Below are 26178 nucleotides of genomic sequence, written 5' to 3' on the forward strand. Positions count from 1 at the left end.
TCGCTGCCAGCGGCTGTTGTCACCCTCCGTGGTGGCCCTGGGAAGAGACCGCATTGTTTTCAGGTACGCACGTGTGATTATGCAGAGCAGCGTCTGCTGATTTTTCCAAGTCGTGCATTTCAAAAAGGGAAATAAAGAGGGGTTTTTTGCGGAGTTGTTGAAAGGCAAAAGGATTTATCCAGCCTCATTCTCCCCCATCTCGCTGGCACCCCCAAGACAGCGGCCATTTATCGTATCGAGTGAGCGCAACCGGCTTTTATCCCGCGACCCGACTTGGTCAGACCAAGCGATGCTTCTGTCTTGGACATCAGATCAATGTCTGATTCCATGTCTTTTCCTAAGGTACAGGTCGGTTTTATCGTCAGCTTGGGTTCCTGTTCATCTCTGTTACCCAATTTGTACCAGGACAACGTTACAGGGAGGAATTTTATTTATTTATACGCGTCGTGGCTTGCAACACTCACTCTAAGAAACGGAGCACTAGGGCCGTTTCTTTAAATTATTCAGAAAACACATGGTACATTGGTACCACGTGTTGGTACATTGGTACATAAATGGTACATTGTTGATCTTACCCTATAGTGTCGGTAATGATACCGAATATCAATAAATCTGTTAATTAAATCCACAAGCTCTTTTCTAAGGCAAGAGGAGGCGACGCAGAGGAAAGCGCCTGGCACACAGGGGTCGTGCGAGGTTCCCCGTGTCGCGGCATCTCTGTCCGACCGACGCGGGGTCGATGCTCCCGAAATTGGGCTTCGCTCGCCCGCCTGTAAACTGGGAAATTCCAACATCGTCGGCTCGTCTCTCTCTTCTCCCTCTTGGCATCCCCGGGAGGTTGGTTGCCAGTGATGCGTTATTGCATCTCCTGCTTGAGTTCAAAGGAACTGGGTTAATGAGCGTAAATCAGCGAGCAGAAAGTCAGCCGTCAAATTATATTGACGCTTGTTTGCTACCGACTGCATTTCCCACTTTGTCTGTCTTTGATCTGTGTGATGCAGGCAATTAAATACAGCAGCGATAAACATAGAAAAAACTATGGCGACCTTACAAGCTAAATTTAGTCCTTTTCTTTCATATAATGTGGTCTTTGCGTTAGGCTAGAAACTAAATGAGAATGAGGAGGTGGGGGAGGGAGGAGACCAAAAATTAGTGGAAAATCTTTTGTCTGGGGAAACAAAATGGATACGGAGAGAGAGGCTGCAATATCCTGAAATCCTCGCGTGCTTCAGCAGGCTTGGAAAAAAAAACGAGTTGGCAGCGCAGCCTTTCAGAGGAGCAGCGGCTTGGAGAGCTGAAGGAAGGACAGCGAAATCAGAATTAATTGTTATTGACGGCTGCAGCTTTCACGCCGCTGAGCGAGACCCTGAACTGGCGCTCGCACAAGATGCTGCTTTTGTGTGGAAGAGCAGGATCAGGGCAGCGGTGTCGGGGCCCCGCCGGCCGACAAATCAGCCTTGAAAAAAGGCGTTTCGCTCGGCCGCTGCCGTTGCATGGCGCGGTGATGGCGCAGACCCCTGGAACAGAACGGGGATGCTCGCTCCATCTGTCGCTGCGATCGCACGCGCCATAGTACAGACCTGACCCGAGAATCAATCGTTTGCTTTCAAGGTGGTTAAATATTCATTTGAAGAGCGTCCTCTACCAGGAGGGAGGCGCAAACGTGTCGGGGAGGTTCAGGAAAGCAGCAACGTCCTCCTGCAAACGGCGTTTCTGCCGGGGGGGCTGGGGAAGCCGCGCCAAAAACACCCAACGCAGACAAAGCCGGGAGCCGAGGCCGCTCGCGGCGTCGCGCACGCTGCCCCCGCTGCCGCGTTCGCCAGCGTAGTGTAACAGCACGTTAAATCTGTGCCATGTCAGATTTTAAAATTTGCGTCTAAAGAGAAACATCTGAGGAACTTCTGGCGGGGTGTCTGCGTTTGGAGCCGCTGACAGCGTCCACATCCTGCCTTTGGTTTTGCTACGTGTTGTCAGCCGAGCTCGAGAGAGTAGGAATTAGAGGTCGAGGTCTGACTTGAAAGTAGGAATTACGACTGAAGGCATCTCCATTGCAGCTCCTCGCTTAATTATTCTTTTTTAGCATCATTAAAAATACTCAGGGAGCTTGTGGAGTCGAGCACATCCTGTAACTGCATGTGTTGGGCAAATATATTTTTGCAAAGAAAGGCTGTTCTGTTCTGCCATGACTCAGGATGGAGATTTCGAGCACAAATAGCAATGATACAGCAGCGAGGATGCTGCCGTGGGGAGGAGGGTGGCGGTGGGCGCGTGCTGCAGCCTCGCGGCCCCACACATTAAAGAACTGAATTTTTAGCTCATGCAAATGTTTCACTTCCTCCTCATATGGCAGCGGTAACTGAACTGCTCCCAACACCGGAGGTGATACTGTCGTAAACTCTTCTGATCTAGTCAACAAGATGCCAACATTTACTTGAACACTATTAATAATCTTAACTGGCTTTATCTTTAGCCGTAAAATGGCAGAGTATTAGTTACATTTTGTATTTGCAAGGGATTGGTTCTCAGAGATTACACATGGGGGTTGCTTTTCATATTTTGGATTGAATAATTTTTTGCAGCTTTGACTCAGCTCAGCATGGAGACAGGAACTGGGTGAGGAGCCGCTGCCTGTCCTGCTGTCCTGCCTGCACCCTGCCCGTCCTGCCAGCACCCTGCCCGCCCTGCCTGCACCCTGCCCGTCCTGCCGGCACCCTGCCTGCACCCTGCCCGCCCTGCCTGCACCCTGCCCATCCTGCTGGCACCCTGCCTGCACCCTGCCTGCCCTGCCTGCACCCTGCCCGCCCTGCCTGCACCCTGCCTGCCCTGCCTGCACCCTGCCTGCCCTGCCTGCACCCTGCCCGCCCTGCCTGCACCCTGCCTGCCCTGCCTGCACCCTGCCCGCCCTGCCTGCACCCTGCCTGCCCTGCCTGCACCCTGCCCGTCCTGCCTGCACCCTGCCTGCACCCTGCCTGCCCTGCCTGCACCCTGCCCGCCCTGCCTGCACCCTGCCTGCCCTGCCTGCACCCTGCCCGTCCTGCCTGCACCCTGCCTGCACCCTGCCTGCCCTGCCTGCACCCTGCCCGTCCTGCCTGCACCCTGCCTGCACCCTGCCTGCCCTGCCTGCACCCTGCCCGTCCTGCCTGCACCCTGCCTGCCCTGCCTGCACCCTGCCCGTCCTGCCTGCACCCTGCCTGCACCCTGCCTGCCCTGCCTGCACCCTGCCCGCCCTGCCTGCACCCTGCCTGCCCTGCCTGCACCCTGCCCGTCCTGCCTGCGCCCTGCCTGCACCCTGCCCACCCTGCCTGCACCCTGCCTGCACCCTGCCCGTCCTGCCAGCACCCTGCCCGCCCTGCCTGCACCCTGCCCGCCCTGCCTGCACCCTGCCTGCCCTGCCTGCACCCTGCCTGCCCTGCCTGCACCCTGCCCGCCCTGCCTGCACCCTGCCTGCCCTGCCTGCACCCTGCCCGCCCTGCCTGCGCCCTGCCTGCACCCTGCCCATCCTGCCTGCGCCTTGCCTGCATCCTGCCGGCACCCTGCCCATCCTGCCTGCACCCTGCCCGCCCTGCCTGCACCCTGCCTGCCCTGCCTGCACCCTGCCTGCCCTGCCTGCACCCTGCCCGCCCTGCCTGCACCCTGCCTGCCCTGCCTGCACCCTGCCCGCCCTGCCTGCGCCCTGCCTGCACCCTGCCCATCCTGCCTGCGCCTTGCCTGCATCCTGCCGGCACCCTGCCCATCCTGCCTGCACTCTGCCTGCCCTGCCTGCGCCCTGCCTGCACCCTGCCCGTCCTGCCGGCACCCTGCCCGCCCTGCCTGCACCCTGCCTGTCCTGCCTGCGCCCTGCCTGTACCCTGCCCGCCCTGCCTGCACCCTGCCTGTCCTGCCTGCGCCCTGCCTGCACCCTGCCCGCCCTGCCAGCACCCTGCTCGTCCTGCCTGCGCCCTGCCTGCACCCTCCCCGCACCCTGCCCATCCTCCCTGCACCCTGCCCGCCCTGCCTGCTCCCTGCCTGTCCTGCCTGCACTCTCCCTGCACCCTGCCTGCCCTGCCTGCGCCCTGCCGGACTCCTCGTTAGCATAAGCGCCGCATCATTTGTCCTCTGCCCGTCCGCAGGGCTGTGTTGGTATGTCCAGTGCATCCCGCTGCAGTCCCCGGGTGCTCAGTTTAATTTAGACGAGTGTAAATTAAGGTCCCGTTCAGTGTAAATACAAATTCAAGCTGCAGGTTTTTTTTTTTTAACTCAATCTTGTAGAATATTCTAATCAGCTTTATTAACTCTGCAAACACCAGACCTCACTCCGTGCCAGTTAAACCTTGGCAAGGAATATTTTTCTCCCAATAGCCCGCTGGGTCGGACGGGCTCTGCCCGCCTTGGGGACGATCCCATCGCCTTGGCCCCCCCAGAGCGGGGAGCAGCCCCTGTGTCACCCCCACAGTGCCACGAGGATTGGGGACAAGGCCGAGGAAGGCAATGCCACGCGAGGATCTTCTCGCAGAGCCGGAGCATCTTTTGTTTCAGCCTTTCGAGGAAAGAGCTGGAGCCGAGCCAGCGAGCAAGGGATGGGGAGGGGTACGGCGCTGGGAATGCAGATGTGTATGCGGGGGGGAAAATGGCAATTTTTTGTACCCCCAGCCAGACAACGCGGGGACACGGGCTGCACTTCACCGGGGTGACAGTAATTTTGGGGCCAGCGAGGTCCCCTGAGTGGGGGACGGTTACCATGGCTACAGCAGCAGCATCTCAGCCGCTCGCTGTCACACCGCATCAGGGATTTCAGGAGTTCGGTACCAAATCCTCAAAATATTATTATTATTATTATTATTATTATTATTATTATTATTATTATTATTATTATTATTATTATTATTATTATTATTATTAATAATAATAATAATAATAATAATAATAATAATCTGAAAACGGCTGGGCAGCGGGGGGGCATCTGCGGCCACTTTCTCCACGCAGAAGCCGCGTTCGGGTTTGCTGGAGCAAGGATGAGAGTGAGGATGAGGGTGAGGATGAGGGTGAGGGTGAGGATGAGAGTGAGGACGAGGGTCAGGGTGAGAATGAGGATGAGGGTGAGAATGAGGGTGAAGATGAGGGTGAGGGTGAGGATGAGGATGAGGGTGAGGATGAGGGTGAGGGTGAGAGTGAGGATGAGGGTGAGGATGAAGGTGAGGATGATGGAGATAACCCGCCTGCATCCGCGTGGGTGACAGGGACGGCGTTTTCTCATATTTTTAGCCCAGGGTGCTGGATATAAACCCTGAACTTGAAAATTCCTCAGTGCTCTGCAAACTCCCCCTCGTCATATGCAGGTGCGGTGAGTTGATGGAGGCTCTGCAGACCATCCAAAAATGGGGAAATAGCACCAAAAAGCCTGTTTCTCACAAATGCCTTGAATTTGGTTTTGATATAACAACAAAATTCATCTTGTGTCTCAAAGAATGGCCAAGCTTTAGCCATGGCCATAACTCCGTGCAACACCATATGATATAAAATATATAGAGTGATTTTCCGTACGGAACCTCACCATGGGGTTCAAGTGCCCTTCCCAATTATTTTAATATTTCTCTCCCTTCCCCTCCTGCAATATTTTCTCTCCCTTACTGGCCAAGCTAAAGCAGAGGAGACAAATCCGTTTCTGCATGTATAAAGGTTAAATCTTTATAGATAACAATGTTTTAACACATGGAGACAATAACACTATCTTGCTAAAAATTAGCAAATACCCCGCCTTAGTGGTGTGGCAGTCACAGAAAAAATACATCCACTGGAGCACTCAGCTTGCAATTTAAAAGTAAAATTAAAATTTCGTTCTGTTTGTCTGGTTTGACAAGATTTATTGAAATCTTTCATTATGCGGCAAGTTCAAGAAAACCTCTCTCCAAAGGACACATACAATTTAGAAAATGAAAGCCTGAACCAGTTTATTATTAGAAGGTGGGTTGGATTTTGTAAGGCTCCTACAAGAATATATCTCGTCATGTACCTTTTAGATATTTTGTGCTGAAGCTATTAAAGTCTTGGCATCCAAACCTGTTATTAAAACCGTGATGTAGGCTAAGGCAGGATAAATACTTCGAAGTCTATTTAGTGGACTTATTTCGCTTCAGAATTCAATCTGGGGCCTAAGACTGAGAAGAATTTAATTCACAAATCTTCCTTTTTGTGTGTTTGCATGTGCCTCTGCTGCTGAATTTCAGGGGTTTTAGGGCTGGGTCTCCCTGCAGCGGGACCAGCAGGTTGCACTATATGAGTATTTCTCTATTTTTTGCTTGTATTTGAAGCTTGGAGGTGGAAATGTTTGACTTCCTGCGCTGCTTCCGCTGCAGCTCGTTCCATGCAACATTCTCGTTGCGGAAACGCGGAGTATTCGCCGTCTCGCTTCGTGTTACGTGTGCACTGAAGATCGCACTCAAGAAATCAACGTGAGCTCTGCGGCCGCGTTTGCATTCAGCTCATGTGGGAAACCACTGCTCCGATAGAAGCTGAAATCTATTTTTGCGCCGTCCATATTACATTTTTATCGTACCGTCATTTTTTTTTTCCCTCCTGTTCATGTTACCATGTCTGTCTGCATTATCTTAATGTACGATGACAGATACACCTATGCTTTTCAGGCCCGGCAAAATATTATGTTTTCCCTCGGTGATTTTCTCCGTCCCTGCAATTAACTTGGCGCGTTTGATTTGACCCGCGAGTAAAACTCGGTGCGGAGATGAAAGCCGGTGGTGTGTTTATTGGAAAAGAAGCGATGCACCGAAGGATGCATCATCATTCCTCCCCGAAACACTTGCAGCCACAAGCCCGAGCACGTCACGTGCCAGTACAGTAAGAGACAGTACTGGTAGTACTGGTCGGACTGGGCTACCTAAATCAATAGCCATGGTGGCGTTTGGGACAGACCGGTGCCGGGGAACGTCTCTTGGTGGAAGGCACATCCCCGGCAAACCTTCCTGCACTGCCAGAGGTTGTGCCAAGTCCTCTGCTTTGATTTATTTCCTCCTCTTTCGGACGGCGCTCGAGTTATCTCCCATCTCTGTGGTCTCTTTGCATTATTATCGTGTCCGGCTTTGCATTATTTTATTTTTTCAGAAGAAGGTTTTGGCAGGGCCGTACCCGTGTGCTCCGGTGGGTTTGGAGTGACCAGGACTCACCCCTTCTTTCCCAGAGCAAAACCTTGGAGAAAACCCCCAAAATGAAGGTTTTGAGAGACCAGTGGCCAAAATCTGTTTGGTTGCCTCCCGGAGTCTGGTTTAAGAACACACAGATTATTTTACCTTGGGCATTTAGGCTCTTGCTTAGCAATATCTTGCATGACTATGTACAAATGGTTGAATGTCCATTTGTTGATGCAAAGCAAAGGTCAACTGGTGAAAACAGGATCCTGAACTTCCCAAGGGAAGCCCCAAAATCCTGCGTGTAGGAGCTGGGGAAGCCCGGGGCTCAGAGCTAGCGTCGGGTAAGAAAAGGCTGACATTTATTTCTTATTGTTGGGTTTAAATTTCTGCAGCAAACCAAAATCAACTGTTTCACATGTACGCAGAAATACGCACAGGATCGCCCCGCTGGGTTTGCTTTGGCAGTGTTGGCTTCGCCACGTGGTGTTAATCCAAGTTTGGTGTTTTCTTTTCCTCTTCCCTTGTGACACACAAACCCACGTGGACGGTCACTGAGCCGACGTGGTCAACTTGGATACAACAGCCCTCGCTCTTGGAATCTGAGCCCGTTCTTTGAACTGAAGCATAATAAACCATCTAGGTTCTCTGTTAATATGCTAAATTGTCGGCATCAAATAAAAAGATGGGATAATGTAGAGTCCCCCTTTATAATTCCCCGGCATTAGGAAAGGCACGTCAAAGAAGTGGTTTCTTCTCTCCAGTGGTTTCATAAATTCCAGTTTCTTAGGTAACTAAGTGGTATCTTTGGGCAATGTGAATTAAAATACAGCAAGGCTTCCAGGTGCGAACCTGCCTGCTCCCCTCTGCCCGCAGCCGCTGGCTGGATGTGGCTTTTGTCACCCCAAGAAGGTTAATTCGGCTTCTGGATGTTGCCCCTTCGCCAGCCCCCGTGGATTTACACACCTTCGATCCGAGGCTGCAGCCGAACCCGGCGCGGTGCGAGCCGCACACAGCCCTCCCGCCACTAACAATGAGATTTTCCAGCAATTCGGGAGGAAAGAAGTGGAGCGGTTAAATTTTCCGGATGCCCAGGGAGCCACGGGCTGCAGCCCGGGGAGCAGCGGCCAGGCGGAGATTTGCAGCATCCCTCCCGTTATCCTGGGCAGGGCTTCGTGCTGAGCACCCGTGCCAGGGAGACGTTGTCCGAGATCCACGTGCAAAGCGTCCTCGTTCGTTCGGTGGCTTTTCTTGCAAAGCAGGTGGGTAGAAACTGTGCAAAGCAAAAAGCTGACGCGGAGCGAGCGCTGCGCCTCCTCATCATCGATCACCAGCGCTACAGCAACTTATTGCTTGACATTTTATTAACGAGAAGCCCATTTATGACTTGAAAATGCTTATTCACAAAGGCTGTTTGCACTTAAGATTATAGAAGGAGGCGCACGCTGTATCGCCTTCGCATTATCAAAACCCAATGACTCATGAAATTTAACTGGAGCGAGTGCTGAACTGGCACGTGTTTCGTTAAAACCATCTTAATTTCCAACGTGCCATTTCCCTGCTGTGGCTTGTTCCTCCAATGTCCAAATCTTGGCATCCAAGTGTTAATTTAATTTCTCCTGTCTAGTGGCAAAGGGCAGATGGGCTGGAATAGTCTGGTTTGGGGTTTTAAAAGCCATCTTTGACCTAAAAAAATTGAAGTTTACTTGAAGATGTTTTTTTCTGGACTCTTGATTCTTGGCCCAGGTAATTAGCATTAACCTTTAGAGTATATGCTGCTTATTTTGAGCATTTTCTATTTTTCCAGAATAAAACCAGAAAGGTTACAAAAGTCAGAGAAGGTAGAATTTCAGCTGTATCTATTCCAGTCTGAGCGCAGTTTGTAAATATAACTCGAAAACTGCCAACACTTGTCAATTGTTCTTGTTAATACTTTGTGAGCTGCCAGTGATTTTACTAAATCAAGTTGTTGATTTAGTAATCAAACTAATCACAGTACTTCAACATTCTTTTAATTTGAAGTCACTTTAGATGCTATGGAGTTAAGGAATCGCGCTGCAAGCTTATTGTCAAAGGGGCTTTCTACATATTTGTAATTTTAAAAACCAGTTTTTGTTTTAGTAAAACAGCAGAAAACCAGCAGTAAATCTCTATAGCAAATTGGATACGTTCTTCTCGATCTCGAGAACAATTGAAATGGAAAGTATTGACTAGGCATAGGTTTAATTTAGGTTATAATTATCATTTTTGTATAAGTGGTCTTTAAATCCTTCCTACGGAGCCATCAGCGCTCCAGAGGTAAAATTCCGCCCCTAGGAATTGAGGAGGAGGCGGCTTTAAATAGCACAGCAGCCTCTTCTCCCTTTTCTCTGTGTCCCTGTGCGAGCGGCACCAGACAGCTCATCCGCTTCGCTGCTCATCCCCTTTGCATCGGGCAGATGAGGAGAAGAGATAAAGGCGCGAAGTCAAGGAGGAGTCTCCAAAGTCAAGGAGGAGTCTCCAAAGTCAAGGAGGAGTCTCCACTGTAGCGATCGGTCCCCAGGGTGAAGGTTCCAGGCAGGTGATTCCAGCAATCCCAACAGGACAAGGGCTGATGGTTTGAAACTAAAGGAGGGAGGTTCAGGCTGGACATGAGGAAGGAATTGTTGGCCCTGCGGGTGGTGAGAGCCTGGCCCAGGTTGGCCAGAGAGGTGGTGGCTGAACCATCCCTGGAGACATCCCAGGCCAGGCTGGACGGGGCTCTGAGCAACCTGAGCTGGTGCAGATGTCCCTGCTCATGGCAGGGGGGGCACTGATGGGCTCTGAAGGTCCCTTCAACACAAACCATCCTGTGATTCTCTGATTCTAGGATCAACCGTTTCCATTTTCCCAGTCTACGGCTTTCTGTTGTCGCAGGTCAGGGGATGCGGGAGGTGCTCCCGTCACAGTGATGTGGGACATTCCTCCTACAGCTTCTCCGTCCCATCCTGCCTCCAACATTTGTGGAGCTCGCAGGCTTTTGATGTCTGGAAGCCTCTAGGAAAATCTTAAATTCATCTAGATTAGGATCAACATCTTGTCCTTAAAGGCTGTGAAGTGGTAGCTGGTGGAAAACAGTGGCTTTTCACAAGTTGTCCTTCCTCTTCTGATGGCCCTGAGCAGCTCCTCAAACCATCAGCTATAAGAAGGTTTTTTTGCTGCCTTACTCCCGAAATTAGATCTAATTTTCAAATTGGTCCCACTCGGGATAGAAGCTTGGAGCAGGTGACCACAGTGATCCCCTCCAGCCGGAATGGTTCTGTAAGTTTGTATTTCGGGGAATGGTGCTGGAAGAGCAGATGGAGCTGGGGCTGGGGAGCACATCCAGCCTGGGCTGAGTGGCTTGGTCTGGTCGATAAGAGCATTTCTGGACAGCTGAACGGGATTGATGGGCTGCGGGATCCGCCCGTCCTCCGGAGCTGGAAAAATAACATGTAGCCAGTGAAGGGAAAATGCAGGAAAAAAGCTGGAGAGACATTTCAGGCTTTCCTGCTGCCGGAGAGAGCCGGGTAGCGTGGACGGGTATGAGCAGGATTGTGCTGCTGAGGATTTTGGATTCGTCACAAGTCCTAAATCACCGTAGGGTTTTTCCTTCCTGCTCTGACCTTTGCATATAGAAGCTAAAAAGTGGAAATTTTGGAAAAATCCCTTTCGAAGCCATCATTCTGCTCCTGGCCAAACTGCAGCCCATCGCTTGCCTTTCGGCTTTTCCTTGGCAAATAAACCTGGAAAGAAAAAAACCCAGAGACATAGTCTTAAGCAGTAACAGGTGTTAATGTCACCCATCTCTAGTGCTCCTCCTGTAAAGAAAAACACCCAAATAGTGTCGTTCTTCAGAGATGAGCTGCGGAGTCTATAATGAATTTGGGGTTCGGTTGTGGTTTCCTTTGCGAAAAAGGACGCGGAGCAGCCGGGTGCTGGCGGGAGGTGACACCAGCTGCTCCCTGTCCCTCCCTGCAGCACGGGAGGCTCCAGTTCCCCTCTCAAACTCAACTGGGAGCACCGGATCAGTCAGGCAGGTTGGGGATTTTGCAACAGACCATATAAAGATGGTTCTTGCTGTAATAGGAAGAGCCCATGGATGCGCTCAGCACTGAAAGCAGCCGCCAATAGGCCAACACAAACCATTTGTGTCCTTACTGTACGTCTGAGATTCCGTTAAACGACAGCGGGAACTAAAGTGAAACTTGTGGTTCGTGTAAAAGGGAGTGCTGAGCGGCGGCTTCGGGTGCTCTCCTGTCCCGGGCTGCGAATTAGAGACAGCAATTAGCGCCATTCCGCGGTGATGTCCTGTCTGCACCAGGTTTTTTTCCCTTCCAGAAAGCAACTGCCTGCTTTTAAATTTATAGTGTTTGCAGAGAGGGTTTTTTTGTTTGCGGCTTTGAACAAATTCTGTTTTCTAGCCCTGCCTTCTGTCGGTGTGTATTTTCACGCAGAAAGCCGTGCGCCCGCCTGTCAGACTTGTCTTGGGGGTGGAAAGGGTGCGAGTGAAGCCGTAAGTGAACTTCTCGTTCCTCCGATCACGCCTTGGAATGTTTTCTATCTTTTCTCACGCAGGCGAGCGGCTGGCGTGCTTCTAGCTCAGGAGATCGCAGACGGGGTTTGGCAACGGGAGCTCCGCTTCTCCTGCCCAGCCCAGTTGTGTCCAGAATGCTTTGAAATTTAATCTTCAACGTGCTTCGTTACGCTGTTGTTAACAGCTGTTCTAACGAGCGTTGAGCTGCTGGGCTCCTACTCCAGTTCGTAAGTCATCGGCCGTGCCGGTGCTGGTTAAACTTTCCATGTCCGGCTGTTAATCATCTCCTGTTACCACTTGTTCCTTTATCTCAAGTGGGAGTTATCTCTGGAGCAGATCTGGAGTGTTTCGGGTTGGGTGATACTCTTTGTCTGGGTAAGGGAAAATGCGATAATTAGCCAGTGGTTGCCCAAGGAGCAGGAAGAAATCCGCAGGGTGAGCTTTCCATCCTCTCGCTTCACGCCTCCGTCTTCAAACGCCTCATCCTGATCATCGTGAGCGTTTGGATGTGTGACTTGGCCACTTGGCACAAGAATATTGAAGCACTTGTTACAGTTGGGTTGCTTTGGTGTCACGGGGCATCGTGCTTATCAGGCAAGTTGTTCTATTATAGCCCCTGCTTGGGTTTAGCTGAAGTACCTTCAGAAAAGTGAAGGACGCTGGATTGCATCGTATTTGCGGGACTCTTCAGCCTGGGGAGCTTTTGCTTGTGTGCGCAGGGAAAACTGCCTTTATAACGTCAAAATCAGAGCTTGCCTTTGATTTAAATAACATATTAAAAAAAAAAAAAAAGCGGCTCTGAAATTCATAGCAATACTCGCAGGATGACGAGTGCAGCCGCGCTCAATGGGAACCAGATGATTCCCAGGTGTGATCTCTGGGGTCCTGAGCCTTTGGTCCTGCTCCCGTATCACCTCATCTTCTCCAAAAACTGAACCTCGCCTCTCATCCCTGCAACAGCACGCAAGGGTCGTGGTTTCCGAGAGCTCAGAGATCGTGGAGGATACGAAAAATCATTGCAAAGGTTTTATTTTTCACTGCAGACCTGCAGATAAATAAGCTTTAATTGTGCTGACGTTTCGCTGGCAGCGGCTCAGTTCCTTGTGGGAGGGTCAGAGAGAGCAAAAGAGTAAGAAGCAGCTCCAATTAGTGACCTAAGTGTTTACACTAGCTAAGGAGCGCTTAATTACCTGTCAGCGGCTTGCTTTCTCCTGGTCACAAGTGTTTACACGTGGAGCCAGTCCTGCCAGCTGCAGGAATTCAGAGATAATTATGTGCAGCAACAGAAAGAATATAAGCGTCGTGTGAAGATGGATACACCCAGAGGAGAGTCAAGTGAGCACCATCACCTTCGGGAAATGCCGGTCTGAAAAAAGCCTTTCTCTCCTTCCAGCATCAGGACCGGACACGCTGATGGGACGACACAAGCTTGACCTCACTGCGTCCAAGCCGGGCTGCCGAGGCAGCGCCGTACGGAAGCGCAGCAGTAGATTTAGAAGCTGCCAGCTCGTTTTCGGGTGGGTTTTTTTTTTTTGCAGCCTGGCTCACTAAGTAGCTGGCGCTGGCCGCCGGGCGATGCGGCGCCCAACTTGGCAGCAGCGGGTTTGCTCTGACCTCTGGCTCCCGGTGATCTGAATAAACCGGCCGGCTCTGCGTGTCTGTGGTGGGATTTGAGCCCCGGGGAAACTTGCGGGACTTAAGGAAGGCTTTCCTTGATCCCGGGGTCAGGCAGGCTCTGCTAATCGTCTCGCCTAATCCCTCGCACCGCACAAGGCGTGGAGGTTCACCCAGCGATACCGACGATCGCTTAATACCCGACTCTTGGCGTCACACGGCCGTCGTTCGCCTTGCCGAGAGCAGGATCGGCGCCGAGACAGGCGAGATCAGGGAGAGCAGCAGCACTTGTCCGCCGAGCGGTCACACCTGCGCTCGCTCCTTCGGATCCTCTTTGGGTTTTCAGTCTTGTGTACACCACGTTTCCGAGCTCTGCGGTCCTGTGACCCCGTGCTCGTGCGTTAAGAGCTCTGACCACCGCGTCGTTCTGCCGTCACGGCCTTTTTTTCTAGGTGTTGCGTTAACGGGCGCCCTGGGTGTCGTCAGCTGTTTTCCTATTAGCACGTCCTGCGTATCGAGCTGTTGGCGCTAGAAAAGAGAAGCTCAGGGCCTGCGAAGGGGAAGGAGACCAGTTCACCCAGCTGCGGACAGGAAGGGAGAATCACGAGACTCAGAACAGATCTGTTTCACAAAAATATACTGGTTTTATCTTGTTTACTGAAACCCCTCATCACCTACCCCTGTCACTCGCAAACAAAAAATTACATTGCAAAAAACCCCAAGATCCTTGCATGCGGCTTTTAAATAAGACTGAAGAATATTCCTTGTTTGCCATGTTAGCGGAAAGTGTTGAGATGAGGGTAAGACGGTCCTCTCGCAGGTTATGTCTTGAGACGAGGGATTAATTTGCCATTTTGGTAGCGCCCACGTGCAGCCATCCCCTTCGAGACGAGAGCAACGGCTCTTTCCCAGAGATTATTTCCCCGGGTTGGCATCTTATCTTGTCACTGCAATGGCTCTTCGGAAAAAATATAGGAAGCCTCTCAAAATGATGTGATAGCCTTGGAACAAAGAGTTAATCTATTACCAGTGGAAGCATTTGCTTTGCAACTCATTTTTCCCTGCTCGCCGCTCAATTTTTCGATTTGTCACAGAGAGCAATGTGAAAGATTTAACTGGTAAGCCCAGAGGAGGATGGAAGCTGATTAGAAGCTGGAGCAGGGGAAGATATTTTTGCTCAGCTGGAATGACTGCAGCAAAATAAATTAACACTGAATGCCTGAGCCGTAGATATTCCATTTGTTAATGGCTTTTGCTTTGCAGGCATTTGGTTGATGTAGCAAATTTCTCAGCGCCATGTGCAAATCTGCTGATTCCTCCTAGCACAGCCTGTGAAATATGAAAGCATAAAATATTGATAATTCTGCCTACTCCAAGATGGATATGGCAGCGGTCAGCTTGCCACCGCTTGGTACCTCCTAATGGCATTCGCTATGGCTCGGGGGTTGTCGGTGTTTGTCCCGGGGAGTGATTAGAATCCCTCTTAGACTGGAAAACTAAAAATATATGATGCCGTGTCTTCTTAGAATAACTCCATTTCGCCAAACTTGCCTGTATTTGGAGACATTTCTACAGGAGCACAAAGCCCTGGAGGTCGCCGGCTCCGTTTTCCTGCGGCGCAGAATCCCCGGGTGGTGTTTGCGGCGGAGAGAGGGACGGACCCCGAGGATCCCGAGCTGTTTGGTGTACAGGCGACGTTGTCGGAGCCGCCAGCACCGCCAGCCCTTGGCACGGGTTCAGCAGGTCGGGGCCGGGAAGGGAAGGGGCTCGTCAACAGAAATAACATTTCAAGTAAATACTCAACCCTCTGCTGCCAGGAAAGATACGGAGAGGGATCGATTCTTTTGCAGCTGAGGAGGCAAACTGTGCCAGGCGGTAGTGAAAAGCGTTTGGCTGTGCCTGGTAACGCGTCTGCGCGCTAAAGCTCGTGTCCTCCGCCCGCTGGGGAACAAACCCGCGTTTATTCCGGCACCGAGGGCCCCGGCAGCCCCGCTGGCGGGTGACGAGCTGCCGGCTCCGCCGTCCCTCCCCGGCCTTTCCGTCCCCTCGGTCCGAACCATCTCTTGCAGCTTCCCTGGGCCTGGCCTTGCCGAGAGCTGCGCGATGTCCTCCCGAGGCCGTTCGACACCCCGGCTAATCGGGCAGGGACATTGGGAAATGAGAGACTGTGATTTCCAAAATGGGATCCACCTGCCCACCGAGGGAGAAGTCCAGTCCAGACAGAAGGGATTTGCTGTGTTTCCAGTGGGTAGCTGATGATAAATGTTTGAATATATACATCCATGTCGTGTTTACGTAGGTGTTGTCCTCCAAGAGTCATATAATACCCTGAAATGAAAATCAGATGTCGTTGCAATGGAAATGCAAATGCGGAATACAGTGGAAATCAGCCTGGCAATGTGCATTTCCCCTCCAAACTTTTCATTTCTATCAGCAAAGATCTTTCTGTTTATGCACCATGCTGGCTTTGCCACATGGGAGAGCATCTTTCGCATGATCCAACACGGTTATTTCAGCTATTTCTGCAAATCCAAACTTCTTGTTGGATGTTAGGCAAAGGAAAAGCAGAAATAGGTCAGGTATTTAAATAAGGCGTAGCTGTCTCTCTTCACAGCAAGTTGCCTTTTTTCCTGCCGACGTGAATTGTGCTAATGTGTCGGTGAATAAAGACGAGAGAACAAAGGGAAGCAGAAGTGCCAGCGTTTTTATTCTGGGATTGCAGCTTCAGAGCCCTTTATTTCGCAGGAGTGATACCGAGACCACTCTGGAACCTCTCAGCAAATGCTCCTGAAATAATAAAAACTGAATTGACTGCTCAACCTCTCCGAATACATAAAAACCCACTTAAAATCCTGCCTGACGTTTTGCTATGACATTAAAAATTGATTTGCCGGTATAGCCAAAGTCCCAGTTCTAAGAAGCGTCCTTGACGCCTTGCAGGGCATCGTGAATCCGTAATATTATGGAAAGATGGTGGAAGTTTGGTGCTCTCAGGAATCATCTGGCTTGAAATGTATAGAAAGAGGCTGCCTCGAATCATTAGTCGCAGGGTGATATTTTGAGCTCGGTTCTTTGTTCCGGGGAAGCCTGTGGCTGATACCGACTCCTGGCAGGTCGGCTGTCACGTCGGTTTAGGCTCATCCGGCTGCTCGTGGTCCTTGGAGAGGACGTTCGGAATCCAGAATTAAATTGCTCTTTCTAAATACCTCCATGGTACCAGAAGGACTTTGTTTCATGACTTTTTAAGTGTCGTAAGGGAAAAAACCCCAAAATATTTCTTTTCCCTCTGTTATAGGAACAGCGGCTGCTCACAGCCCTGCACAATCCAACCATCCTCTTCTGTCCGTCCTCCCATTTCTGAAATCCCCCGTTTCCTCCTTAATTTGCCCACCTCGTGGTTGCCTGCTGCAGTTATCACTCGTCTTCTCTTTTCTGTAACCCAGATTCTCCTTAATGACCAACTGTCCCCACCTTTTGGCCACCCCGTGCTGGGAAACAGAGGCCAGATTTCCTGAGACTTTAGAAACTCTAGCGTCGCTGGGTAAGTTTGATGTAGATGAGGTGCATCAACGTCTGACATCCCGAGAATGATTGTAAATCTGTTCAAACGCCATCCCTAAAATACCCTCTGCCTCTGGGGCTGGGCTGATAGAAAATAAATGAAAATACTCTAGTCATTCTGGGATCTGGGTTCTTGTTCCTGAGACTCCAGCCCCTTCTCAGTGGTTTTTCCAGTAGCACCAGCCCTGGTATGATCTGTTCCCAAGTTTCCCTCTGACCTTCTCTTCAATTTAAAACCCTTCTTTAAGCCCTGCGTACTTGCTTTACCTCCTCAGGCTCCTCCCAAAGGCCCCAGGAAATAAGAGGGAAGTAGCAGTTGCGTTAAAAGCTAAAACCTGAACGTGATGATGTGGCGATGGAGATGTCGGTGCCCTGAGTCACCCCGACTTGTCGCCCTTCCTCTTCCCCTCCGTCATCCTCTGCCTGGTGATTCTTCGCTGCTTTGTTCCGCGGGGTCCGGTGCATGTTTTAAAGTGATTTCGGTTTGGGAGGCGCCTGGCAGGGCGATGTGTTCCGCGGAAACACGGTGCTGCCCGCAGCGTCCCTGCTGCCACCTCCTTCCCCGTCAATCGGTTCAGCATAAACCCAAGGGGTGGAAAAATCACCGTATTCGAGCGATTCTTCTTTAGACCGCAGCAAGAGGCGTTTTTAACAGGAGGGAGACCCCCACGAGGCTCTTCACCATCAAGCCTGTCGTTAATTGAAGGATGATTCAGCTTCCTCGGCTAAAATGTCACAGTGTGGATGCCGGGAGAGGAGGAACCGTGTTCCTCGCTGGTGTAACGCCGGGATAACCTGAGCACACCCCACCTCTGCGCTCGGATCAAAATTCATGGTTTAGCGTTCAGGAATGAGCTGGTGGGTTTGGGGCTTGATAGTCCCGGTACTGGCGGCCTAAATCATGGGGGAAAATGCTCGTCTGTGGGGCTGGTTGCCCATGAACATGAGACATTTTATCAGGCGCTACGTGATCAAAATCTTGCTTCGCGTGGGGAGGGTGAACAGGAGCGTCGCTTCTCTCTGGGAGAGAAAACAGCACAAAACCACCTCTTTTTCGTGGCATTTTTTCTATCCCCTGAAGCTTTAGCTAATTTCTTCTCTTTTTCTCTTAGGAAAAAGGAGACAAATCTAGGTTTTCGGAGCAGCTCTGGAAATAGAGAGGCAGGATTAAGCACAGCTGTTCCAGGTCAGAGGAGCCGAGGAGGGGAGACGTCTCTGGTGCTGACAGAGCAAGGTCACCCCGACGGCCAGAGCTGCGGCCCTGCCTGCGGGCTCTGATTTGTTCAGCGTTGCTACCGGGCAGGGTGGCCCAGGGGACCGGGAAGCACATAACGTCACCTCGTCCTGCGCTAACCAGGTCACGGTGACACCCTGCCTGCAAGTCCTCTGTGCCAGCGGTGGGGAGCGGGGTGCTCCCCAGTAAATTAAAAGCAAAAAATCCCTCAGAAAAGGGAATTCATGCAGAATTAGCTTATCCCGGGGTTATCCGGGGTGCGGAGAGCCGCAGTCGCAGGCGGCACTAAATGAACCCATCTCTGGTTGCTCCGCATCAGCCCCGGTTGGCTGGCAGGAGCGAAGCATCAGATGGGATGATGAATCTCCCGGTTGCTATAGCGACCGAGAGCTAAAAGCGGCCGGTCCCTCTCCATCGCCCTCCCCTTTTGCTAAAGCGAAGCCACAAGCTCGGCTTGGCCGATGCCGCCGGTGGGTTCCGAGCACCTGGCAGGGGCTGTTCGCCCCATTAAACCCCCGGCTTTAACGAGATCAGCGGCCATGTGCGTGGAATATGAGGCTGCGGGGCGGGAGGATGGTGACAGGGGACAATGACAGCCTTGGCATGCCTGCACCGCGGAGGCGTCACCGAACCGGAGCTTTCGGAGCCGTGGGCGGGATGCGAGGACACGACCCGGCGTCCCTGCGCGCGGGGACAGCCCTTGTGCCATCGCCCTCGTCCCCAGATCCGCGCGTTCCCCCCGGCTCCGGTGGCAGCGGCAAAGCTGAGCTTGTGGCTTCGCCATAGCAAAACACCCTCCTGCTTATTTGAACGGGCTTCTGGCGGTTTCACTTGCGCAGGTCGAACCCGAAGAATGACAAGAAAAAAAAAAACAAAAGGAGGAGAGAACTTCAAAAGCATGCACGCTTTTGAATTTTAATAATAATTGTGCAGATCTCTGCGAAGCTCGGTGGCATCTTACCCCACGTTGTGACTTCAGACCCCTGCCAGACTCTCAAAAAATCAGTTTAATCACAACCCTGCACCGGCCAGCGGGGAGGGCAGAGCTGCTCGTGGCCGGGATGAGCACAGGTTGTGTCTGTGTCGAGGGGAAACAAAAGGGCAACAGCAGCACTTGGCCAACATAATGCCCCATCAGCTGTTTAATCCACTGTTTGATGCTAGAAAATTGTCACCCCTTGTAAATGTGAGTGGGAAAACAGCTGGATAATCCCATATTTATTGTGCTTCCCATCAGCTCCCTACACCTCACATTCTTGCAGGACTTGAATAAACACATCCCAGATGCCTGAAAGGTGCCGGATTCCCTTTGAAATATTTTTTTTTTCGGAATTTCTTAAACTTCAACAATTCAGGCAGCAGAATTTTCTCGGCATCCGCTAAACAGGCCGAGAGCATCTTTTGAGGGGGGACGTTGCAAATGTGGCCCCAGCAAACGCGGGTGCGGTGGGTTCAGCCCCGCTGGGTGACAGGAGCACCGGAGCCCACGACAAAATAGAAGGAAAGACTTTTGCTGCTTCTCAGCCTGCCCAGAGTCAAAGTCTGTGATGTTCTAAACGGGAGGCGAGTCTGCGCTCATCTTCCCAAGTGCTCTTGTTTTATTTATGTGCCGGTGCGTTTCTGCTGCAGGATTCTTGGCATAACCCCGTCGATGAGCCGACATTCCGCTTTTACTCCGGCCAAGGACTTTGAATCATATTTTTGGCATCGTGGGGTTTAGAAAAGATGTAACGCTGCAGCGTCTTGCAGCCACGTTTGCTCCTACTAAAGCAGAAAGCCGGATGAGAGCCAACTGTCCGGAGCTCTGCCAGCACTCGGAATAGCTGAGAAAATATTAATATGACTAATTGGAGACTGGAGAAGAAGCTGTGGTTTATATATTGGTCCTGCAAGCCAGGAAATCTGCTGATGTTGAGAACTGGGTCAGTTTGGGTAGACGAAGGCAAGTGCACACGTCGCCAAACTGTAACTCGTATCCATCAGCCTCAAGAAATAAATGTCTGTGTTTCTCCAAATCCAAGTGGGATGAAAACTGAGCAGCAGAGCCCACCGTGGGCAGGGTGAGGATGTTCCGCAGCCGGAGAAGCCGTTTCTTACCTAACGAGATCCTCTGTTTGCTTATCTCCAGCACGCTGAAGTCTTGATGCAAAATGCACAGTTTTAGCCATCGAGAGAACGCCAAATACTCTGAATTTCGCACGGGATTTAATTCCTACAGTAGCAAACCACACATGGTGACCCGGGGAGGGAAGAGGAGCGGGATGTGGGGTTTGGAGCTCCCTGCACCCGAGCCGGGCGTGCGGCACCTTGTGGGGTCTCTGCTTGGGGCGTTGGATCCATAACCCACCTATTTCGGCACAGTCCTGGCACCCTGGTGCTGTGGTGCCGCCTTCTCCACCCCCACTCCACAATTCGGACTTTTTTCATTGTGCTTGCTGGAGGAAATAAAAGATTTCACGCACTGCGTGTGCTTTTTCTTTCTTTTCTTTTTTTTTTTTTTTTTTTTGAAAGCCGCTTTGTTGATGAGATTTCCTGGGAAATACCCTATTCAAGTGAGCGCACGTTTTTCATCCACAAAACCATTGACCGGCTTTTAGCGAGCGCTTCGTAAGGGATAAACAGCATCAGGCGTCGCATGCTGGTGGCACGAGGGGAGGAAAGAAAAAAGACGGAGGCTTCTCCTTTTGGAGATGGATTCTGAGCCTGGAGAGGAGCAGAACTCGGGATCCCGATGCCAGGCAGGGAGGGGATTAATTAAGAGCGTGGTAATGAGATCAGAGTATGGTTTAGAGCTGAGCTTAAGTGCCTAAAGCGCATCCTTCCCACCCCAAGGTCCAACATGTTCAGTTTGGAGACACCGATCGTGTTTGGGTTGGGATTCTGGGGAGCGTTCGCCCCAGTTCAGCTGGATGGTGAAGCTTCGATTCGTTTTTGATCCCTTTCTTGAATTTCATGTGATATGAGATAATTACAACCACTTTTTATTTCGATCACGTTTCCCAGGGATGGAGGCGAGGGGGCGCAGGGTGCACCGCGCAGCGTGCTTGCAAAGCGACGTCTCAAACCCACATTTTTGGGGCTTTCCCACCATAAAATAAGGCAGTTTCGCTGGGACCTGACTCCTATTCACCTGCTTTTAAGTATTTTATCAAAACCTGGCAGTTCCCCCCCCGTTCCCGACGAAGGAGATAGGGCAGGAGGAGCAGCCCCCACCCCGTCACCCCAAGGATCCTCCTTTGCCAGCAGCACGTGAACCAAATGGTTTTGCTGGAAGCGACAGAACCTTTTCCAGCTCGCTGACTTTCTGGCCAGCGAGGACGGATGCACAAATGCCCCAGTTACTAAATCAATAAAGGAGGAACCGCAGCTCGCCCGCGCTGCTCTGGGACCGCCTGACCTTGGGTTCGAGGAGGAATAAATGCGTTTTAAGGATGAGAGAGCCAAACATTTGGTGGTTCACTCCTCAGCCGGAGGGGAAGGATTATACCTGGATGTGCCGCAGGCACATCATGAAAAAAGCCCAGCAGTGTCGTGGCAGCTGCTGTTTTCTTAGCAAAGTGGCATTTATGGTTCAGACATGAATAAAAGGAACCGTCCCGGTGCACCTGCCGCACGCCGGAGTCTTAATAGTTGACTTTGCTTTTGCCTCGCTATGTGCCAGTGGACACATGTAACGCTTTTCACTGGGGATATACGGATACTAACAAATCTTGTTTCTCATGAAAAGGGCAAAAATAGAGTTGCTGACGCAACCCGTGAGTGCGATGTTGTAACACTTGGGCTCCCCAGCCGAGGGCGAGCGGCTCTGCGGTTCGCGCTGGTAAATAGATGTCAGCGTGAGCGGCGGAGGAAAACCACACGTGGGCAGGTCTGAGGCAGGAAAGATCGAAAGCCACTTTGTAAGTTGAGTTTGCAGTGGGACGACGTGCGACTGCAGTTTGTAGCCCACTCCTCCTCTTGCAGATGAAAAATTCGCTTGACAAAGCCGCTTCTTCCAGCTTCTGAGGCGATTTGCCTGGACTTAGGCCACAAGGTACAACACTGCGCGAGAAACACGCCGTGAACGTTTGCTGGGTTTGAAGGCTGAAAAAGATTCACAGTGTCGAGTGTCACTTGACTGCAAATAATGTTGAAAAATCGTAGGGCGAGGAGGGACCTGCCAGAGCCATGTTTAACTCAACTGACCTTTCTTGATGTTAAAATGCCTGGAGGGCTTGTTCTGACCTTTGACTATGGAAATTTGCATTTTAATCCTGACTTGAGATCTCCTTTATTCATGCCCGACTTCTTCATAGTCTGTCTTTTCCATAGCTTTGATCCATCTTAACGTCTAATCTCCGCCAACACCACCCGACACACCAGAGCTCTGCGACACCGACAACCCTACGTCTCTAAAAAGCAAGTAACGGTTTGAGAAAACATCCTGTTCGTCTCGTGCTTTGGCCGCGCGAGACCTCAGAGAGGGTTTCGCAAGGTGGCTTTTGCAAACCCGTTGTGGTTGGGGCGGTCGTCGTGTCTCGTGGGTGCACGTGCGAGCGAGGCGGCGAACGCTGAATGAGCATCACGCTCCCCAGCACGCGGCTCCGTCCCCTCTGATCCAGCTGCCCGTGAGTTACGGGCACCCGTAACGATCTGCACCCGAAAAGGGGGCCGGGTTCATCCCCTCGCCCTGGGTTTGTTGGTAACCAGACCCGCTGCAAAAGGGACGGCTGGACGGACGGGATGTTCCTTTGGTGCTAATACAGCCCAGCAGCCAGCGTGAGGAGGCAAAGAGGACATTAAATTATTTTCTCAGGCACACAGGATGGTAAATCATCGCTTTTAACCTGTAGTGATGTGAGCCAGGGTGTTTTATGGCTGGAAAAAGGAGTTTTCTCCCTCTGACGACCGAGCAAAGAAGGCTGATGTTGTCGAGGAGTCACCGGGGTGATGCCGTCAAAATCATCCCGGTCTTACGTGGGGAGATTGATGCTCTGAGTGGGTAAATGTCCTCTGGAGGCACCTCAGATGTTCTGCCCTGCCCAGAGCCGCGGGAGAGCGGAGGGCACGCAGCGACACAAAACGCACGCCAGGTTTCGGCACAGCTTTTGTGCTCCTTGAGAAACCAGCTGTCCTATTTTTGTCTCCGTTTTAGGGTTAATTTTCACTATAGTTTTTCCTTCGAGCCCCGATATCCTCAGTATCATTGTTCTGCAAGTCGCACAAACCCACGAGTGGTCGGACGAGATAGATCAACCCCATCCCTGCCCTGCCAAACGCGCCGCCTGCTTCAAACCCTCCCGCAGGAGACACTTATCTTTTCCAAAAATGACACCTGTTGTAGCTCAGATACGTACATGTTTATTACCTGTGGTATATCCCATGTTGTGTTAGACCCTGCTGGGTTTTTCTCACCTCTGTGCCACCCGGCGAGTGCCGAGACTGGAACGATCCACAGCAGCGGGATCACCCGTTGCCTGGAAAGCTTTTTAAACCCACCTCAAAATTCCCAATATCGCTGTTTGTCTCTTTGGCTGTTGCAAGGAAGCAGAGCCTTGAAAACTGCCTTTTTTTAGACCTCTCTAGTTTCTATCTCTGCTTGCTCTGTACTTTCTTCACGCAGAATACAGCTGCTGCTTTTTCCGTTTCTTTTTTAAAGCCTCCCTTCCTCCGTGGACCTTTTTATTTTCATTTTTTCACTGCTGAAGCCCCTCAAAGGCTGCAGCCGGTATCCAGATGAGACTGCAGCGCTGACTTACGTAAGGTGGTACCGTTTTTCGGTGTTCTCCATCCTGCTCCTGATGCTTCCCAGCATCTTGTTGGCAGCTGCGTGTTCGCGTGAGGCCGTTCAGTCCGCAGCGGCGCTGCCTTTCCAGAGAGAGGCCTCGATCTAAACTCTAGCAAGGTTTGATCATTTATAAAAAAATCCCCCCCGGAATACGTCCCACTGGGTTTATTACTGCCCAGCCCTCGTTTCATGCTGCATCGCGTGTTCAGCCTCATTTAAATCCTGCTGGTTTGTTGTCGTGAAAATCAGGTGCTTGCTGCACTTGGCTTTGCCATCTTCTACCCCAATTTCCCTTCCGAAAAATAACTTGTTTCCCACTCCGTGATTGCTTTAGCTGTCCCCATAGGCAGGCGGCACCTCGTTTAAAGAAAATCTGCAGAAATTGCCCGTTCCTCCCGTCTTCCCAGCCTGTGAGGATGGGGCTGCATCCCCGGAGCCCCCAGCCGGGCTCGGGTACCACTGACCCTGTGTTCAGCATCTTCCCGGCTCCTGAGGGAGCTCACGGCTACGAATAAGGAATTTTCATGCCTATTACAGCTCCATGCAAGACATTCCAGGTCACCTGCGTTTGCTCTTAAGCATCTCCTATGCTCAACATTTATTTAGCAGTGCATTTATTTAACTCTCTAGCCTTACACTGCTGTCTTCACCGAAACTCCCTCTGATCTCTCGCCGCTCTTTCCCTTCGCTGTTTTGCTCCCCACCGCTGATTTGCGACACCGATGCTTTTGTATCGTCAGCAGCGCTGACAGATGTCTCTGGCCATTTATGCGCTACTTGGCTTGCGTTTTCCCTGAGGTCCGAGACGAAATGCTCAGCCAAAGCTCTCATCTTTCATGGACCGGTACTCCGAGTCGGCTCTTCTCTGCTCGTTGCCCTTTTGCCGGCGCTCACCCAAGTGCCGGCTCAGCTCCTGCTGGATTTCTGACAATGCCGTGGCTTTGGGATGTGGTTGTCCCATACACACGATGCTCACAGACACACGTGTGCTCACACCCAGAGCCATTAACTCCTTGGCTGGACTTCCAGGATTATGCTGGACCATCTCCATCTCCATCATCTCCATCTCCGTCATCTCCGTCTCCATCTCCGACTCTTCCTTTGGGATCTCAATTCTGCAGGAGCTTTGGGAAGCAGCTCCCCAGCTGTGCTGCTGGGTTAAATCTCGTTGGAGCAGGGACATTTGGAAGGTCTTTTAGTCGGGTTCGCTGGCCGATGCAGGCAGCTCTTTTCTCCCTTTCGGTCAATAAATAAACCATCTCACCCCAGGGCAGCGGCAGCTGCCACCTCCCCTTTTCATCTCCTGATGCCGATGTGACCGATGGGCTGGAAACCAAGCTGACGTTTCCTTTCAAGGTCCCGGCACGTGGAGCTGGCGGCAGGTCCGTAACCCCTGCGCAAAGGGAGTTGTTCTTTGGATGCCATTCGGGAGCCGTCCTGCTCCCCCGGCAAAAGTTTTGGAGGCTGAAACCTCTTCTCACGTGAAGAGAAGCAACCTGTGGTCAGGTGCGAGTGAGGACGGTTGTGGTGGGCTGTGGAAAACACGGTGGGAGGAGGGAATCGCAGATCAAAGAATCATTGTGGTTGGAAAAGACCTTTAAGATCGTCCAGTTCAACCATAACCCAACCGTAGCTACCCTCATCTCCGTGTCTGTTCAACCTCCAGGGATGGTGACTCCACCACTGCCCTGGAAACCCGTATTTAATGGAAATAATACACAGACCAAAGCTCAGAGCATCTTCTCCAGAGCCCACTCTCCCAAGACAACATCAGCTTCATGTAGACATGCGTTTAGTTGATTCTCCCCATTCCAGCCGGAGCTGAGACCTGGAGACATTTATCTTCTTGCTTCAGGTCCCACAGCCACAGGGCTCAAAATAAATCAAGGACCTTTGGATTTCCAGGCCTGGCTTCTGCTTGTGGTCAAAATTCTGGTTAATGACGTTCTTCCACCCTAGTTTGGGCTCAAGAGTCAACAGATTTTGACTATTAACAGTGACGGAGCTTTCGTCTTCTTACCTATAATTTAACGAGGGAGAGGAGAAGGGAAGTCGTGGGGTTTATCCCTGGACCAGACACTCGATGCTCAACCTGCTCTCCAGGCACGTGATGGTTGGAATGTCCGACAGGCTCGTTCTGCTAAGACGCGGTAAAAATAGCAAACTAAGCAGGGATTTTAGCCTCCACTCGCTGAGGCAAGAGTAAATCAGTCTTAAATACCTGCGACAACGGGAGGACTTTGTGGATCGCTATTAAATACTTGGGACAACGCGATGGGTTCCCTGTGCTGCTGCCTTGACAGAACCCCCCCAACCGAACAGCCCTGCGTTTTTATGCCTTGCTGCTGGT

At 51.5% G+C, this 26178-nt stretch overlaps 1 protein-coding gene across 1 annotated transcript in view; it reads left to right on the forward strand.

Annotated features, from left to right (window-relative positions):
• MYO1D (myosin ID) overlaps nt 1–26178 on the forward strand; it is a 148469-nt gene that overhangs the window by 119320 nt on the left and 2971 nt on the right. The window lies entirely within an intron of this gene.

The sequence above is a fragment of the Caloenas nicobarica genome, chromosome 24 (genome assembly GCF_036013445.1).
Source record: "Caloenas nicobarica isolate bCalNic1 chromosome 24, bCalNic1.hap1, whole genome shotgun sequence".
NCBI classification, from domain to species: domain Eukaryota; kingdom Metazoa; phylum Chordata; class Aves; order Columbiformes; family Columbidae; genus Caloenas; species Caloenas nicobarica.